Source organism: Triticum urartu, chromosome 2A (genome assembly GCF_056163025.1).
Source record: "Triticum urartu cultivar PI428250 chromosome 2A, HENAU_Tu73, whole genome shotgun sequence".
Taxonomy (NCBI): domain Eukaryota; kingdom Viridiplantae; phylum Streptophyta; class Magnoliopsida; order Poales; family Poaceae; genus Triticum; species Triticum urartu.
Genome location: NC_141874.1, coordinates 108,724,835 through 108,742,089, shown reverse-complemented (window position 1 = coordinate 108,742,089; position 17,255 = coordinate 108,724,835).

Below are 17,255 nucleotides of genomic sequence, written 5' to 3'. Positions count from 1 at the left end.
GGATGGAGGCCGACGCGGAGCTGGAGGAGGTGAGGCCGGCTATCGCCCAGCGAGCTTCGACGATCGCCGAGTGCACCGACATCAGCGTTTTCGCACCCGAAATCGATGATGACGGTGTTGCTCAGCCGGAGGAGTGGTTTGGGCTGAACCCGGCGGTGGGCGAGGACTCGGCGGAGGAGATTGCCTCCAGCGACGAGGGCGAAGAAGACGAAGACGAGGACGGCGAAGACGTCGAGCCGGCTGGTGGAACAACCAGCCGACCTCAGGCCGACCGTGCCTCCAGCAACGAGGCGCGTGGAAGCGCACCCTCTGCGGGAGGCGGCGACCAAGCCGAAGTTCGTCAGCCGGCCGCTCCTTCAGCCGGCACGACCGTCTCCGCCAACCAGTCTGGCTCGTCGGCCGCTCCGCCAGCTTGACCTGCCGTCTTTATCTTTCCTGCTTTGTTGTCTTTGAACAATCTTTGTTAAGTTTTCGCAATTCCACCCACTGGGGGTGTATCCAAACTATGTTGAATGCTGGCCTCTCGGAGGTCTTTTTATGTAAATATTATCATGTGCATGTTTGGTTTCCATTCGCGTATGCTTTTTTATCCTTAGGCTTTTTCCTTTGCCGCCTTCCCTCTTTGGGGAGGCAAGTACTTGAGCTTTCTTGGATTAAAGTGAAGTGAATGGAAACCGGCTGGCCGGCTACTCTGGTAGCCAGTCGGCGGCGTGAGAAAAACCAGCTTTTGTCATATTAGTCCGTTAGTCCCTAGCCGTTTTTCGTGTGGGCGCCCGTTCTTACCTTTAACTCTTGCCAGCCGGACAGCCGGTTCTTTGAACTGCGACTTTTGGCAAGAGAAGGCTTGAGAGCCGGCACACTACTTGTCTGACTGCGGGTAGGACTTCTAACATAACTCCAGTCGGCCAGTCCCCGAGCCGACTAGTCGAACTCGGTGCCGGACGGAATAAGTAAATGATACGACAAGGTCATAAGCATGATACTTTTCATTCATAAATAAGGGATGGCAGTCCCCGAGCCCTCCTCTGGGAGCCTATTGTCTTGTACTTAATACAAAAGTTAGCGTAATACATACTGCCTTTCAACTGTAAAATCTTCGAAGGAGGTTGGCGTTCCATGGTCGTTCCGACTCCTTGCCGGAGTCGTCTCTCTTGCGCACCTTCGGCTTCTGTGCGTCGATCAGGTAGTAGGAGTCGTTGCCTAGAGCTCTGCTGATGACGAAGGGGCCTTCCCAAGGGGCTGAGAGCTTGTGCTGGCCGGCTGTTCGCTGGATCAACCGGAGCACAAGATCGCCCTCTTGGAAAGATCTTGGCCTGACCTTCCGGCTGTGGTAGCGGCACAAACCCTGCTGGTAGATTGCAGACCGGCTGAGGGCTAACAGCCGGCTTTCTTCCAGCAGGTCGACGCCGTCTTCTCGTGCTGCCTTGGCCTCCGCTTCCGTGTACATGGTTACTCGAGGCGAGTCAAATTCGATGTCAGTTGGGATGACCGCCTCGGCACCATACACAAGGAAGAAAGGGGTGAAGCCGGTTGACTTGTTTGGTGTAGTGCGCAGACTCTAGAGGACAGCCGGCAGCTCATCGAGCCAACAGCCGGCTGAACGCTCCAGAGGTACAACCAGTCGGGGCTTGATGCCGGAGAGGATGAGGCCGTTGGCTCGCTCGACCTGGCCGTTTGACTGCGGGTGGGCGACGGATGCTAAGTCCAGCCGGATACCTTGGGCTGCGCAGAAACGTGCCAAGGCTCCTTTGGCAATATTCGTGCCATTGTCGGTGATGATGTTGTGCGGCACGCCGTACCGAGTTGTTATGTCCGCGATGAACGTCACGACAGTCGGCCCATTCAGCTTCTTGATCGGCTTTGCCTCAATCCACTTGGTGAATTTGTCCACGGCGACGAGCAAATGCGTCATGCCGCCGCGCGCTGTCTTGAATGGGCCCACCATGTCCAGTCCCCAAATGGCAAAGGGCCAAGTGAGGGGAATGGTCTTGAGTGCCGAAGCCAGCACGTGTTGCTTGGAGCTGAAGAGTTGGCATCCCTTGCAGTGTTTGACTAATTCTTTGGCGTCATCCAAAGCAGTCGGCCAGAAGAAACCATGGCGGAAGGCTTTGGCGACAAGTGATCTTGAGGCCGCGTGGTGGCCGCATTCTCCTTGGTGAATGTCTGTGAGGATTGCAATGCCTTTCTCTTGCTCGACGCACCGTTGGAGGATTCCAGTGACGCTGCGCCTGAGTAGTTCTCTGTTGACGATTGTGTACGCCCCGGCTCGACGCTGGACTTGTCTTGCTTCTGTTTCGTCAGCCAGCAGGTCTTGGCATACTAGGAAGTTGAGGATGGACTGAGCCCATGATGGAGCCGCGACTTCTTCTACTGCCAAAGTGGCTACTGCCACCAGGGTGGGTGGGCTGGGCGGTGAGGTGCTGGATCGGCCGCCGGCTGTAGTGCTGGTGCAGTCCCCGGGCCGGCTACCGTGGTCCCCGAGCCGTCTGCCGCAGTCCCCGAGCCGGCTGCCGGAGTCCCCGAGCCAGCTGCCGAAGTCCCCGAGCCGGCTACGGGGGTCTTGGGGTCGCCTACTTGGTTCTTCGAGCCGGACCTGGCCGCGTTGGGGTCAGGCGGCACGAAGATGGAATCGACTCTAGAGACGGCTTGATGGACGGCTTGAGAAGGCGTTGTAGAGCGACGCCGGTTGGAATTGCTTGCCGAGTGGAGCCTATTTGAGCCAGGGCATCGGCTGGCTCGTTGTCGGCTCGTGGTACGTGGAGGAACTCGCATCCTTCAAAGTATCCGCTGAGTTGTTGGACTAGGAAACGGTAGCTCGCCATATTCGCGTCCTTGGCGTCCCAGTCGCCGGATGATTGCTGGACCACAAGGTCCGAGTCGCCATAACATAGGATCCGGCGAATGCCAAGTTCCTTGGCAAGCCGGAGCCCGTGTATGAGCGCCTCGTACTCGGCCACGTTGTTGGAGGCGGCAAAGTGGATATGTAGCATGTATCTGAGCTTGTTGCCTTTGGGAGAGGTAAGGACGACGCCGGCTCCCAAGCCGGTGCGCATCTTGGACCCGTCGAAGTGCATGCGCCAATGGGTGGAGTCGGGAGCCAGCGGCAGGTACTGGGTCTCGGCCCAGTCGACGAGGAAGTCGGCCAGTGCTTGGGACTTGATGGCAGTGCGGGGTTGGTAGAAGATCATGTAGGGGGCCAGCTCGATGGCCCATTTTGCCACCCGGCCGGATGCATCCCGGCTGCCTATGATCTCGGCTAGCGGGGCAGTGCATACGACCGTGACGGGATGCTCTTGAAAGTAGGGCTTCAGCTTCTTGGCGGTGAAGTACACGCCGTAACACATCTTCTGGTAGTGGGGGTAGTTCTGCTTTGAGGCGGACAGCACCTCGCTCAAATAATACACCGGCCTCTGGACCGGCTGGGCTCGGCCTTCTTCTGGGCGCTGGACTACGATGACGGTGCTGACCACCCGGCTGGTTGCGGCGATGTAGAGGGGCATGGGCTCTTTCTCAGTCGGCGCCGCGAGGACAGGCGGCGTGGCCAGCATCTTCTTCACCTCGTGAAAAGCTTGGCCGGCCTGGTCGTTCCACTCGAAGTGAGTGCTCTTCTTCATGAGGCGGTAGAGGGGGAGAGCTTTCTCTCCGAGCCGGCTGATGAAGCGGTTCAAGGAGGCTAAGCACCCGGTGAACTTCTGAATGTCTCGAAGCTTGGTGGGGATCGCCATTCTCTCGATGGCCTTGATCTTCACCGGGATGCATTCAATGCCGCGTTCGGAGACCAGGAAGCCTAGGAGCTGGTCGGCTGGCATTCCGAACACGCATTTCTCGGGGTTGAGCTTGATTTGGAACCGACGTAAGTTCTCAAATGTTTCCTTGAGGTCTCCCAGCAAGGTGCCGCGCTTCTCCGTCTTCACCACGATATCATCCACGTAAACGTGAGCGTTTCTGCCGAGTTGCTTGAGGAGGCACTTCTGCATGCAACACTGAAAGGTGGCACCGGCATTTCTCAAGCTGGATGTCATGGTCAGGTAGCAGAAGGCTCCAAATGGCGTGATGAAGGCAGTCTTCAGACAGTCGTCCGGATCCAGCTTTATCTGATGGTATCCGGAGTAAGCATCAAAAAACTCAACAGCTCGCATCCGGCTGTGGAGTCTATCACTTGGTCAATCCTTGGCAGGGCAAAAGGATCTTTGGGGCAGGCCTTGTTGAGGCTCGTGTAGTCTATACACATGCGCCACTTGTTGTTCTTCTTTAGCACAAGGACCGGGTTGGCGAGCCACTCTGGAAAGAAAACTTCCATGATGAAGCCGGCCGCCAAGAGCCGGGCTATCTCCTCCCCTACAATCATGCGCTTCTCCTCCGACAATCGGTGAAGGGGTTGTCTGACTGGCTTTGCGTCTTCTCGAACGTGCAGTTTGTGCTCGGCGAATTTCCTCGGAACACCCGGCATGTCCTTGGGGGACCATGCAAAGATGTCCCGATTCTCACGGAGGAAATCGGCGAGCTCGCCTTCCTATTTGCTGTTCAGGTTTGCCCCGATGACGGCAAACCTCTCTGGATGCTCGGGGTCAAAAGGTATCTTCTTCGTCTCCTTGGCCGGCTGGAAAGACCCTTGAGTATCATGCTCCTTGGGGTCGGGGGACATGGCCGAGTGCTTGCCGGCTATGGCCACGACTCGGTCCAGCATCTTCTTCTCTTCGGCAATCACAAGGGACTCGGCCAGCCGGCTGCTGGCCGCTGCGCACTCAGAGGACTTCTTGTAATCACCGGCTACGGTGATGACGCCTTTGGTGCTTGGTATCTTCATCTTGAGGTATGCATAGTGGGGAACTGCCATGAATTTGGCCAAGGCAGGTCGGCCCAGCAATGCATGGTAAGGGCTCTCCAGGTCCACCACTTCAAACCAGATCGCTTCCCAGCAGAAATGCTCCTTGTCCCCAAAAAGTACATCGATCTTGATTTTGCCAATGGGGGCGTAGGACAGGCCGGGTACGATGCCGTGGAAAACTGTCCGAGTGGGCGCGAGCTGCTTTGTCTTGACGTTTAGCTTCTCCAGGGTGTCACGATACAGGATGTTGATGCTGCTCCCGCCATCTATCAACACACGGGAGAAGCGGGCGGCGCGTCTGTCCGTTGCAAGGGTGGCTTCCAGGACCAAAGCATAAGAGCCGGGAGACGGCATCACCTCCGGATGGTCGGCCCGGCTCCAGCTGATGGGCTTTTCTGACCAATGCATGTGTCCAGCGGGGCTGGCAGCGACCACGCCAACTTCCTGGCGCTCTCGGCGTTTGCTGCGCCGGTCTTCGGGCTGGCTTGTAAAGACGATGTAGGTTGCTTGCTCATCAGGGAACTCGTCATGCACGGCTCCGACTGCGGGCCGAGCGGCCGGAGGCGGCGGGCCGGCAGGCGGAGGCGGCAGGAGCCCCTCGCCCTTAGAGATTCGGGTGAGCCAATTGCACTTCCGGGTCGTGTGGTTGGACGGCTTCGCGCTGTGGAACTTGCAAGGGGCGTCGAGGGTTTGCTCGTAGGAGAAGGCGGGCTGCCAAGCCGGCCTGCCGCCCTTGGGCTTCTAGGGCGCCGGTTGTTCTTCGGGCGGCGCATCTTCGACTGTGGCCACCTGCCGGCTAGCGGGAGGTGGCGCGGGGCCCTTGCGCTTGTGGTCGTTCGAGTTAGGGTGTCGGCCGGAATCCCCAGCCGGTGTCTTGGGCGCCGGGTCGAGTACCTTTCCGGACGCGTCCACCCGAAGCTCGGTCTTCATCGAGGAGTCGGCGGTGGCGTACTTGTCCGCTATGTCTAGAAGCTTGTCAAGGGTAGCCGGCTCGTCGCAGAGGAGCTTGTGCTTGAGGAGGGTGCCTTCTCGGCATCCGGCTGTGAAGTATTCTATGGCTTGCACCTCGTGCACCCCTTCACAGGATTTCCGGAGCTCGGCCCAACGCGTGAGGTAATCGCGAGTGGACTCGGCGGGGCCTTGTACGCACAAGGAGAGCTGTCTGGGCTTGGGAGCCCGCTTGTAGGTGCTGGTGAAGTTGCGGATGAAGGCTTCTGTGAAGTCTAGCCAGCTGTTGATGCTACGCAGCTTGAGGCTGTTGAGCCAGGTCCGCGCCGTGCCTTGCAGCATGAGGGGCACGTACTTCACGGCAACGCGCCAGTTGCCGTTGGCTATGCTAACCGCCGTGGAGTAGTCGATCAACCAATCTTCCGGCTTCACGGAGCCGTTGTACTTGGGCGTGTCTCTTGGGAGCGAGAACCCTTTGGGAAAGGGCTCGTCGCGGATGTGGGGGCCGAAACAAGGCGGGCCGACATCGTCTTCTTCTTCCAATGCCAGGGATCGCGCCAGGCGGTCGATCCGATGGCGGGCGTCGTTCTCACCGATTCCTTCGCGGCGGCCTAGCCGGCCGCTGAGAGTCGGGTGCGCCACTAGCGGCGAGGCAGGATATCTCTCTCCACGGGGCGGAGGCGGAGGCGGGTCTCCCCGCCATTCCATGGCTCGGGGATGACCGTCCGCGTCTCGCTCGATGGAGATCCGGGTCCGGCTGCGGCTGGCAGCCGGCTCTTTCTCGCGTCGTGCGCGGGTATTGCTCGTAGTCGGCGTCCGGGGCGTCGGCTTCGTGTCGCTGCGCGGCTGCGTCAATCAATTGCTGGATGCGCCGGGTCATGTGGGGGAGGTCTTCGGCCTCCAAGCCGTCCAACTCGTCTACAGCCGCCTGGGCAGCACGTAAGTTCTCGAGCGGCGTGGCATAGACCGGGCGGTCGACTCCCAGTGTGTCGGCGATGACGGCGCCGCGTTGCTTGACAAGGCCGGCCCAGCTTGGCCCGCCCGGGGCCGGCGTGCCGAAGGCGGCGCGGTCAGCTTCGCGCTGGTAGGCCTCAGTGAGGCGTCTTACGGAGGCCAGCCTCCGGCCCTCTGCGAGGAGGGCGAGGCGGCGTGCCTCTAGTGCTTCGTCGTCGGCATCAGCCGGGAGGGGAGCGGACAAGTCGTGGGCCGCCGCGCGCGAGGCGTCGTGGGCGCTCTCGTCGGCCAGGCCGCCGTGGCCGATAACCATCACTTCGGCGGTGACAGCATCGCAGCCGTCGGCTCGAGGAAGCGGGTCGTTGTAGATCGTGACGTTGGTGGGGAAGGTGTCGTAGGAGGCCGTGTCGGAGTCGCCAGGCATCGGGTCGGTGGAGCCAACCGACTCCAGGTCCGCAGCGGGCTCGCTGGAGACGTGGAGCTGGCCGAGAAGGTTGGCGAGGTTGTCGGTGCCCGCATCGGAGGCGAGCTCGTCGGAGACGCGGGTTTCGTCGTGGAGATCGGCGAGGCTGCTCGCCGCGCAGATGCTGGTGACGCCTTGTAGTGCGTCGTGGCAAGCGCCATCGGGTGTGCCGGGCTGGCTACGCTCGCGGGGGAGGAATAAGGTTCCCGTCCAGAACAGGTCTTCGGATGACGGTGCACCTGGCCCCACGGTGGGTGCCAAATGTCGGGTGGTAGGTGCGACATATGCCAACGGGTGGCTTATCATTGTGGGAGCCAGTAAGACATCGCCGGTGCCTGGAAACGGGATAAGGCGAAGACATGCACGCCGGCGGATCTTACCCAGCTTCGGGGCCCTCCGTGGAGATAACACCCCTACTGCTGCTCTGCGGGGTCTCCGCATGTTCACTAGATGAATCGAGTAGCAATACAACGCTCCTTGAGCTGTTTGGGGGGAGGAGGAAGAAGGGCACGGCTAGCCTGCTTCTGCTCCCGGTGTCGTGTCTAGAACTAGTAAGGGGTCGAACCCTTTGCATGGGTGCTCCAGGGGGTTTATATAGGCCTACCCCCCGGGGGTATAATGGTAATCCGGCTGGGCGCAGGGCCTAGCTATCTATGACTGCTCTCGCCGGCTTCTGCGCCGGCTGCTGGGGCCCGCCGACTGGTGGGTCCCGCCGGCTGCCGGCCCCTTTGTCGACAGGCAGGCCCCGCTGTCCAGGGCCTGGTCGGCGGCTGGTTACTGTGACTCCATCTTGTTGACGTGAGCTTCATCGTGGTAAGCGCGGCTACAGTACCGCCGCCTGTCAGGCGATCGCTGTAGCCTTACCGCGTCTTGTCTCCTTAATGGGGCGTCCTCTTCGAGGAAAGCGGCAAGCCGGCTGCGGGGAGCCGGCTCTGTCTTGGGCCGACCGATGGGAGGTGTGGACGCCTTCGAGCGTCTCTCTGCTCAAAGGGGCCTGCCGTCGGTGGGCCACGCTGGCGGACCGTCGTGGGTGATGCCAGAGTCAACGTGGCAACAGTGTTGCGCCGGACGGGTCACGCCTACCCCGTACGGCGCACTGTGCCAGGCGTGCTCCGGGATTCGGGGGCGGTAGGCTTTACTGTAGCCACGCCCCGTCGCACCGCCGTTAGGTGGGTGCAAACTTTGTGGGTACAGTCTTGACCGCTTTATGGGGAGCCGGCTTCTTGGAGTCGGCCTTCTCATGGCCGGCTTCTTGGAGTCGGCCTTCTCATGAGGGCTAAAGTCGGACCGCCTTCCGAGAGCCGGCCCGGGTGGCAGCCGGCAAGGGGAAGGCGGCCCCACGTCTTTGATTCTTGAGAGCCGGGCGGGCTCGCAACTTTTTCAGAAGGGCCAGGGGGAGCTGGCTAGGCTACCCATGGCTATTTACTCCGACAATGGTTGTTCGATTTATTTGAATGGTATGTTCCACGGCTATGCACCCATTCTTGATGGGTTATTTATATTGAATCTAGAACAGGAACCGGTCTATAACGTGAATGTCAAGAGGCATAAGCCCAATGAGATAGATCCGACATACTTCTGGCATTGCCGGCTTGGACACATTAGTCTGAAATGCATGAAGAAGCTCCATGATGATGGACTGCTAACTTCGATCGACTTTGGGTCGTTCGAGACATGCGAATCATGCTTGCTTGGCAAGATGACTAAGTCTCCTTTCGCAAAGAGTTGCGAGAGGGCATCCGAGCTGTTGGAACTGATATGACAGTGATGTGTGTGGACCAATGAGCACAACTGCCAGAGGTGGCTATCAGTACTTTGTGACTTTTACCAACGACTTGAGTAGATATGGATATATCTATTTGATGAGGCACAAGTCATAGACTTTTGAAAAGTTCAAAGAGTTTCAAAACGAGGTGGAGAATCAGCTCGGCAAGACTATAAAACTTCTATGATCTGATCGTGGAGGTGAGTACATGAGCCAGGAGTTTGATGATCATCTGAAAAGCAGAGGAATAGTACCTCAGCTCAAACCTCCGGGTACGCCACAGAGAAATGGTGTATCAGAACGGAGGAATCGCACCTTGTTGGACATGGTTCAATCTATGATGAGCAAGTCGGATTTACCCTTGTCATTCTAGGGATACGCTCTAGAAACTGCAACTTTCACACTTAACAGGGTACCATCAAAATCCGTAGACAAGACACCACATGAGATGTGGACCGGGAAGAGTCCCAGTTTGTCTTTTCTAAAGATTTGGGGTTGTGAAGCATTTTTCAAGAAACTTATGCCAGACAAGCTTACACCCAAGTCGGATAAATGCATATTCATGGGATATCCGAGGGAAACCTTGGGATATAACTTCTACAACGGGGAAGAGAACAAAGTGTTTGTTGCTCGGAACGGGGTTTTCCTTGAGAAAGAGTTTCTCAGTCGGGAGGCGATTGGGAGGACGGTCCGACTCGAAGAAATTCGAGGACCACTCAGGGACGGCTCGGCTGGTGATGAGATCATACCGAAGTCAGTCAGGGAACCCGTAGTGGAAGCGGCACCGGAACCACGGAGGTCGGAAAGATTGCGCAGAGTGTGCGATGTATTGTTGCTAGAAAGCGACGAGCCGGCCACATATGCGGAAGCGATGGTGAGCCCAGATTCCGAGGCATGGCTGGAGGCCATGAGATGCGAGTTAAAGTCCATGGATGAGAATCAAGTTTGGGACTTGGTTGATCCGCCGCCTGGCGTAACGGCCATTGGTTGCAAATGGGTCTTTAAGAAGAAAACCGATTTGGATGGAAATGATCAAATCCACAAATCTTAGCTTGTCGCTAAGGGTTATGGACAAGTTCAAGGAATTGACTACGACGAGACTTACTCGCCGGTAGCGATGCCGAAGTCGGTGAGGATCGTACTAGCTATAGCTGCATATTTCGATTACGAGATATGGCAGATGGATGTCAAGACGGCTTTCCTTCATGGAAATTTAACAGAGGACATGTATATGATATAGCCCGAGGGTTTTGTTGATCCGACTAGCACTAGTAAGGTATGCAAGCTCAAGAGATCCATTTATGGGTTGAGGCAAGCATCTCGGAGCTGGAACATTCATTTTGATGAGGTCGTCACTGGTTTCGGCTTCATCAAAAGCGAAGAGGACTCTTGTTTATACAAGAAGTTAAGTGGGAGCTTGATAACCCACAAGTATAGGGGATCGCAACAATTTTCGATAAGTAAGAGTGTAGAACCCAGCGAGGAGCTAAAGGTAGAACAAATATTCCCTCAAGTTCTATCAACCACCGATACAACTCTACGCACGCTTGACGTTCGCTTTACCTATAACAAGTATGAAACTAGAAGTACTGTGTAGATGTTGTTGGATAGGTTTGCAAGATAATAATGAGTACATAAATAAAAAGTAGGGGCTGTTTAGATAAAGAAACAATAAATTAAATATAGCGAGTGTGGAAAAGTAGTGGTAGGAGTTGCGAAATTGCCCCTAAGCAATTGATTACTTTACTAGACCGATAGCAAGTATTATGTGGGAGAGGCCACTGCTAGCATGTCATCCCTGACTTGGAATTCTATGCACTTATGATTGGAACTATTAGCAAGCATCCGCAACTACTAATGTTCATTAAGGTAAAACCCAACCATAGCATTAAGATATATTGATCCCCCTTCAATCCCGTATGCATCAATTTCTATGCTAGGTTGAAGCTTCTGTCACTCTTGCCCTCCAATACATAGTCCTATCAACATACAACTAACCCTATGGTGTGATCCACACACGCAATCATATGATGGGCACCAAAGGACAGCAACATAACCACAAGCAAATTAAATCAATCATAGCAATTCATCAACCATCGATAGGACAATGAAAATCTACTCAGACATCATAGGATGGCAACACATCGTTGGATAATAATATGAAGCATAAAGCACCATGTTCAAGTAGAGGGTACAGCGGGTTGCGGGAGAGTGGACCGCTGTAGATAGAGGGGGAAGGTGATGGAGTTGTTGGTGAAGATGGAGGAGGTGTTGGTTTAGATCGCGGTGATGATGATGATGGCCCCCGGTGGCACTCCGGTGCCACCGGAAGCGAGGGGGAGAGAGCCCCCCTCCTTCTTCTTCTTCCTTGACCTCCTCCCTAGATGGGAGAAGGGTTTCCCCTCTGGTCCCTGGCCTCCATGGTGTTGGAGGGGCGAGAGCCCCTCCGAGATTGGATCTGTCCCTCTGTCTCTCTCTGTTTCTGTGTTCTGCTCTGCTGTCCTTTCACCATTTCTTTTATATCCGGAGATCCGTAACTCTGATTGGAATGAAACCTTCGGCATGATTTTTTTCCAAAAATTAGCTTTCTTGCGGCTGAAGAAGGGCGTCAACCGCCTTACAGGTGGGTCACGAGGGTCAGGGGCGCGCCCCCTACCTCGTGCCCACCTCGGACACTGGTTCGCGTTGATTTGTCTTCCAGATTTTCCAAATATTCCGACAAGTATCTCCATCCGTTTTTATCCCGTTTGGACTCCGTTTGATATGGATATTCTGCGAAACCAAAAAACATGCAACAGACATGAACTGGAACTGGTCACTGGATCAATATGTTAGTGCCAAAAATAGTATAAAAAGTTGCCAAAAGTATATGAAAGTTGTAGAATATTGGCATGGAACAATAAAAAATTATAGATACGATGGAGACGTATCAGAGCTCGATAGTGTTTTTGATCTTGTATGTGGATGATATTTCGATGCTGAACTCGTTCAAGGAGTCATTGAATGGCAAGTTTTCGATGAAGGACCTTGGTGAGGCAATGTACATTTTAGGCATTAAGATCTATAGAGATAGATCAAGGAGGCTGCTCGGCTTAAGCCAGAGCACGTAAATAGATAAAGTGTTGAAGCGGTTCAACATGAGTGGGGCAAAGAAAGGGTTCTTGCCACTCTCACATGGTATAAGGCTAAGCGACACTCAGAGTCCTTCGACATCTGATGAGCGAAGCAGGATGAGTAGGATTCCATATGCCTCGGCAATCGGATCCATCATGTATGCCATGATATGTACACGGCCCGATGTTGCTTTTGCAATAAGCCTAACAAGTAGATACCAGGCCAACCCAGGTGAGAGTCACTGGGCAGCGGTAAAGACTATTTTGAAGTACCTGAAAAGGACTAAAGAGATGTTCCTAGTTTATGGAGGTGAGGAAGAGCTCATCGTAAGGGGTTACGCCGATGCTAGTTTCCAACCCGACAGAGATGATTGTCGATCACAGTCCGGATTTGTGTACGTCATGAATGGAGGAGCAGTGAGCTGGATGAGTTCCAAGTAAGATACGGTGGCCGATTCTACTATAGAAGCCGAATACATTGCGGCTTGTGAAGCTGCAAAGGAAGGTGTTTGGATCCGGAACTTTCTGGATGATCTTGGTATTTTCCCAGCATCGGTAAAACCGTTGGACCTTTATTGTGATAATTTTGGTGCCATCGCACAAGCCAAGGAGCTAAGGAATCACCACAAGGTCAGACACATAGATCGGAAATATCACCTGATACGAACGATCGTAAAGAGTGGTGATGTAGAGTTATGCAAAATTCACACGGATGCAAATGTTGCGGATCCGTTGACTAAGCCGCTTCCACAACCCAAGCATGAGGGGCACGTTAGAGCTATGGGCATTCGATGTCTATTTGATTGACTCTAGTGCAAGTGGGAGACTGTTGGAGATATACCCTAGAGGCAATCATGTATGATGATATTTCCTATGTGTTTATGAATAAAGATAGTCCTTGGACATTATCAATGATGTGTATCAGCAAGTATGTGACTTGTTTGTGGGACTATGCATTGTATGATGACTGTCCTAAAAGGTCCCTAGTCGAAAGGGCTGTGTGGACGCGCAACCAACTAGACTAGCATATGACACGGTTGATGGCTTGGTCTCACTAGCCATGGAGCATTGGGTGCTAACCGGATAATATGGACTTGGAAGGATCTGGTCGGATTCGACGTAGTCGGATCCGAGTCGAGATAAGGTCTAAGTCGGACAGACCCAACTATGAGACGCAGCGATATGTCATCTGTGAGTCTCTAGTACAACATATGTTCTATGTCCTAAGACCTGAGCTGACACATGTACTCGGGATGGTGACAGACTTGCTTTGGGCCGACCAAATGCTACTCCGTAACTGGGTAGTTATAAATGTAGGTTTCGGGTTTGTCCAGAACCATGCTGCGAGACGTGGTCGAGCAAGATGGGATTTGCCCCTCTGATCAGGAGAGATATACTTTGGGCCCCTCGTGTGATCCGACCAGGATAAGCATGGACATGCGACAAGGATTATGAGATAATCCGGTTTGTGGTCGGCATCACTGGAACGAGAAAGAGGTCGGGCTAGCACAAGGATGATAGACTCGCCTTGAGCTCGACAACATATATCGTGTGGCAAAAGGAATGGAAGTGTGATGTACAGGTTCGGTAACCAGCTTCATAGTCTTCTTGGTGTTCGACATGCCTTGCTAGAGGCCGCTACCAACCGTGCAGTTCGGAGGTGATCCAAACTGCGACCAAGCTGACTTGAACCTAAGGGCTCACGCGCTTAAGGGAAGGAACCTACGAGGTCGGATCCGAGGACACTGGTCGGATGTGATCCGAACTATATTCGGATTGTGGCCGAGTAGACTTATGGGCTTTAGGGTCCGTGCGAGGCCCAAGTGTTGAGCCCGTGACGGACGCCTATATGAATAGTGGAGGTGCGGCACACTCAGGAAGGATCGCTTCGGTGCTGTCACTAGGGATTGCATGTGTTGCGAATAGACACCTCCACTCGCCGCCGGTTGTGTGATCGGACCTAGCAGTCCGCCGCACGACGTTCCTCCTACGCGCGCGGATACCGTTACAGGTGGTGCACTTGCACCCCTCCGGCGAACCTATACGTGGGAACTGACCACCGGTTGTACGAGGGAGATCAGACGAGGAGGAGACGATCCACGAGGACGCGCTGCCCCAACTCTTCTTCCGCTGCACGGCACTGCGCGTCTAGTGGTAACGAACTGTGATCCATCTCCCGTAGCATGTTCTTGGTTGTTCTGCGCGTAGGAAATTTTAATTTGCAGTCGACGCACCCTACCGTAGATCCCATCACGCAGACAGGCAAGTCTGGGGACCCCTATTCCCAGAACGCCGACAGTAGCCCCCGGGCCCAAGGTGCGCTCGGGCTTGGCTTCATGGCGAAGCGAAGGGTCAAGCACGGAGCACCACGGACCCCCAAAAGCATGCGGCCTCGGTTGATGCGTGGCGGCTGATTGGACGTGGGCGTCTCCACTTCCCCATGCTGGCTCGATAACTGCACGACTTGACGAGTCCCTGCGACATGCAAGGAAAACCATCATTACCTGCGATCGTGGGAGGTGCCGGTTGGCCTTCTCTTGCTATAAATGGGGAGGGGGCGGAGCCCCCGTTGCCCATCTCTTCCTTGCTCGCTTGCTTCTTCCTCCTCGCTCCACTGCTAGCTTCTTTTCCCTCACTTTGTTGCTAGCACCAATGGTGCCTATCAAAAGGTTCTCCATCGAAGAAAAGGGGAAGGCCCCCCGAGATGTCCCAGAGCAACTTCCGCCGAAGAAGACGTCGATCCATCGGCGTGAAGAAGCGGCGATGCAGGTGGTGACGAGGCCTTGGTGTGAGCGGCCTCCCCCAGGGTATCTGCTACCCTTGTATGCCCAAGCCGAGGACTCAGGAAGGCGGAGCGACGAGCGGCGCCGCCGACGCCGTGCCCGGGGTCGCCGTGCCGCGGCGACGCACGCCTCGCGCGAGCTGGTGCTGTGGGCGCCGATGCCCCCAAGCTCTTGGATCCGCTTCCCGCGGCTCTTCTCTGATGTGATGCCGCAGAGGGGGCCTCTCGAGCTCTGGTTGCAGCACGCCGACTGCGGTGCTCCGGCGACGGGAGCAAAGATCGAAGAGGTCCCTACCGACAAGATCTTCATGACTCGCGGCCGGGGCGAGATCGCGTGGGTCTGCCACGCGTGGGGCGCCCTCGCGATCCATCTTGAATACGACGGCGTCTCCACGCTCTTCTTCAAGGCCTTCGATGCCGAGGGCCGCTGCCTGGAGTGATGCTCCGGAGAGGAGCGCGAGGCTGATGCGCGCTCCGCTCGCGACCACTCCAATAGCAGCCGCCCTTGGGAGTCCAGCAGCTCTCATGAGCTCTACGAGACGAGCGACGACAGCTACGTGCCCCTGAGCTCTCGCCGCCCTTGGGGCAGTGCTGCCGCGTACGTCCGTCGCCGCCATTGATTTGGATGGGGTTGGCATTGGCCTCCCATGGCCCACTGTTGATGATGGCGTCTGCCACGGGGGGTGTAGATTGGGTCCTCCTTAGTTTTAGCTTTTGTTTCCTGCGAAGAATCATGAAGCGCCCCGTGGGGGCATGTAAGGGTCTGTAATGTCCTTTGTGCTTATCTTCCCTGTCATGAAGATTTGATGAATGCGCGTCCCGTTAAGGCTTTGTCCCCCCCCTTTCTTTCCTCGCGATAGCCTGTTGCTCAATGCTGACAGGTCCCAGTCCCCAGGCAGGCTACAGCCATCGCTGGTATGCCAGGTCGCGTGCCGTGGTCAAGGCCAGGAGGTGTGCGGTCCAAGGTCCAGTAAGAGCCCCTGAGGCGCGATGCTCAGGAGGTCGCCCTTAGCGCTCAAGCAGCCATGGTAAGGGAAGAAAGGGAGTTGACGTGGCCGCAACGGGGTTGTGGCAAGGCGTGAGTATCCATAAGGCCCAGACATTTAGCCGATCCAAGGGTGAGACTTATCTTGTGAACTTCGTGGCGATTCCTGACGTTGCGCTGGGGCTGCGCGCCAACTTGTGCGGCATAGCCAGGCCGGCCCATACAAGTTTCCCTCCTCCCATGCTCTCCTTAGTGTTCTGCGTCCTTAGGTCCCGGCCCTCGAGCGAGCTCAGCCGCCATTGGTATGCCAGGTCGCAATGATGTGGTCAAGGCAGGGGTGAGGGCTGAAGAGCCAGTAAGAGCTCCTGAATCGCGATGCTCAGGAGCCCCCCTTTTAATGCGCAAGCGAATTGCACGGGAGGAAGGAGACTCGCGGTGCCGCCTGCTATCCTCCCCGTGGGGTCCGTGTGAATAGGCACAAGAAGAACATGGTTTGTCGTTACAGCCGTCAGCCTGCCGCTGGTTGGTCCAAATGAAGTGAAGGCACTGAGGGCCTGGTGAGGTGACGTGCGTGGGGCGTGCCGCGAGCCAGAGCTCGACCGCTCATATTTGTCGACGTGTCAGGGACGGACCCATGCACCAGCGTTGTGCCTGTGAGGAGGCCCCGTGGGAGGCGATGATCGAGCAGGTGATAACCGTGGGCAGGTTAAGCAGGGGAGGCAAATCAGCTTGGGTAAATGCAGGAAGATACATGCCACTAGATCCGGCCCAAGCGGCTTGGGGATGATGCAGCCCGAGGGGCGCCCCCAGCAAGGTGAGCTATAGACATAAGCAAATGGGATACATGTCGTAGGGACGGACCCACACGGCCTGGGAATAATGCAGCCCAAGGGGCACTCCCAGCTTAACGAGCTTGGAAGATGTCACCTGGTTCTGTAGACGAAGCAGAGTTGGTGCAGCTGAAGGCGTGCATCGAAGAAAGGACTCCTCACACTACAAAAAAATACACTTCCATGATGATACATGTTTGTCACAGTAGGTCGCTTTTTTGTCATGCATGTACATCCATGACAAATTTATGACAGAATCAAGATAGTCATACATGTGCTGTCGTAGAAGTGTTCCATGACATTACCAAAATTATCATCACGGAAGTGTCCACTTCCATGACGATAAATCACGCGTCACAGAAGTGCTTTCATCAAGGGTGACCGACACGTGGCATCCACCGTAACGGAACGCCATTAAGCTATCGGGTCGGGTTTTGGATCCGATAACCCGTTAACAGCCCTGACCAATGGGGATTTTCCACGTGTAAAATCATCATTGGCTAGAGGAAACACGTGTCGGCTCATCGTCGGGACAGATGTCATCCACTCACTAGACAGAAGGCGCCTATGATACGTCGGCACGTGGC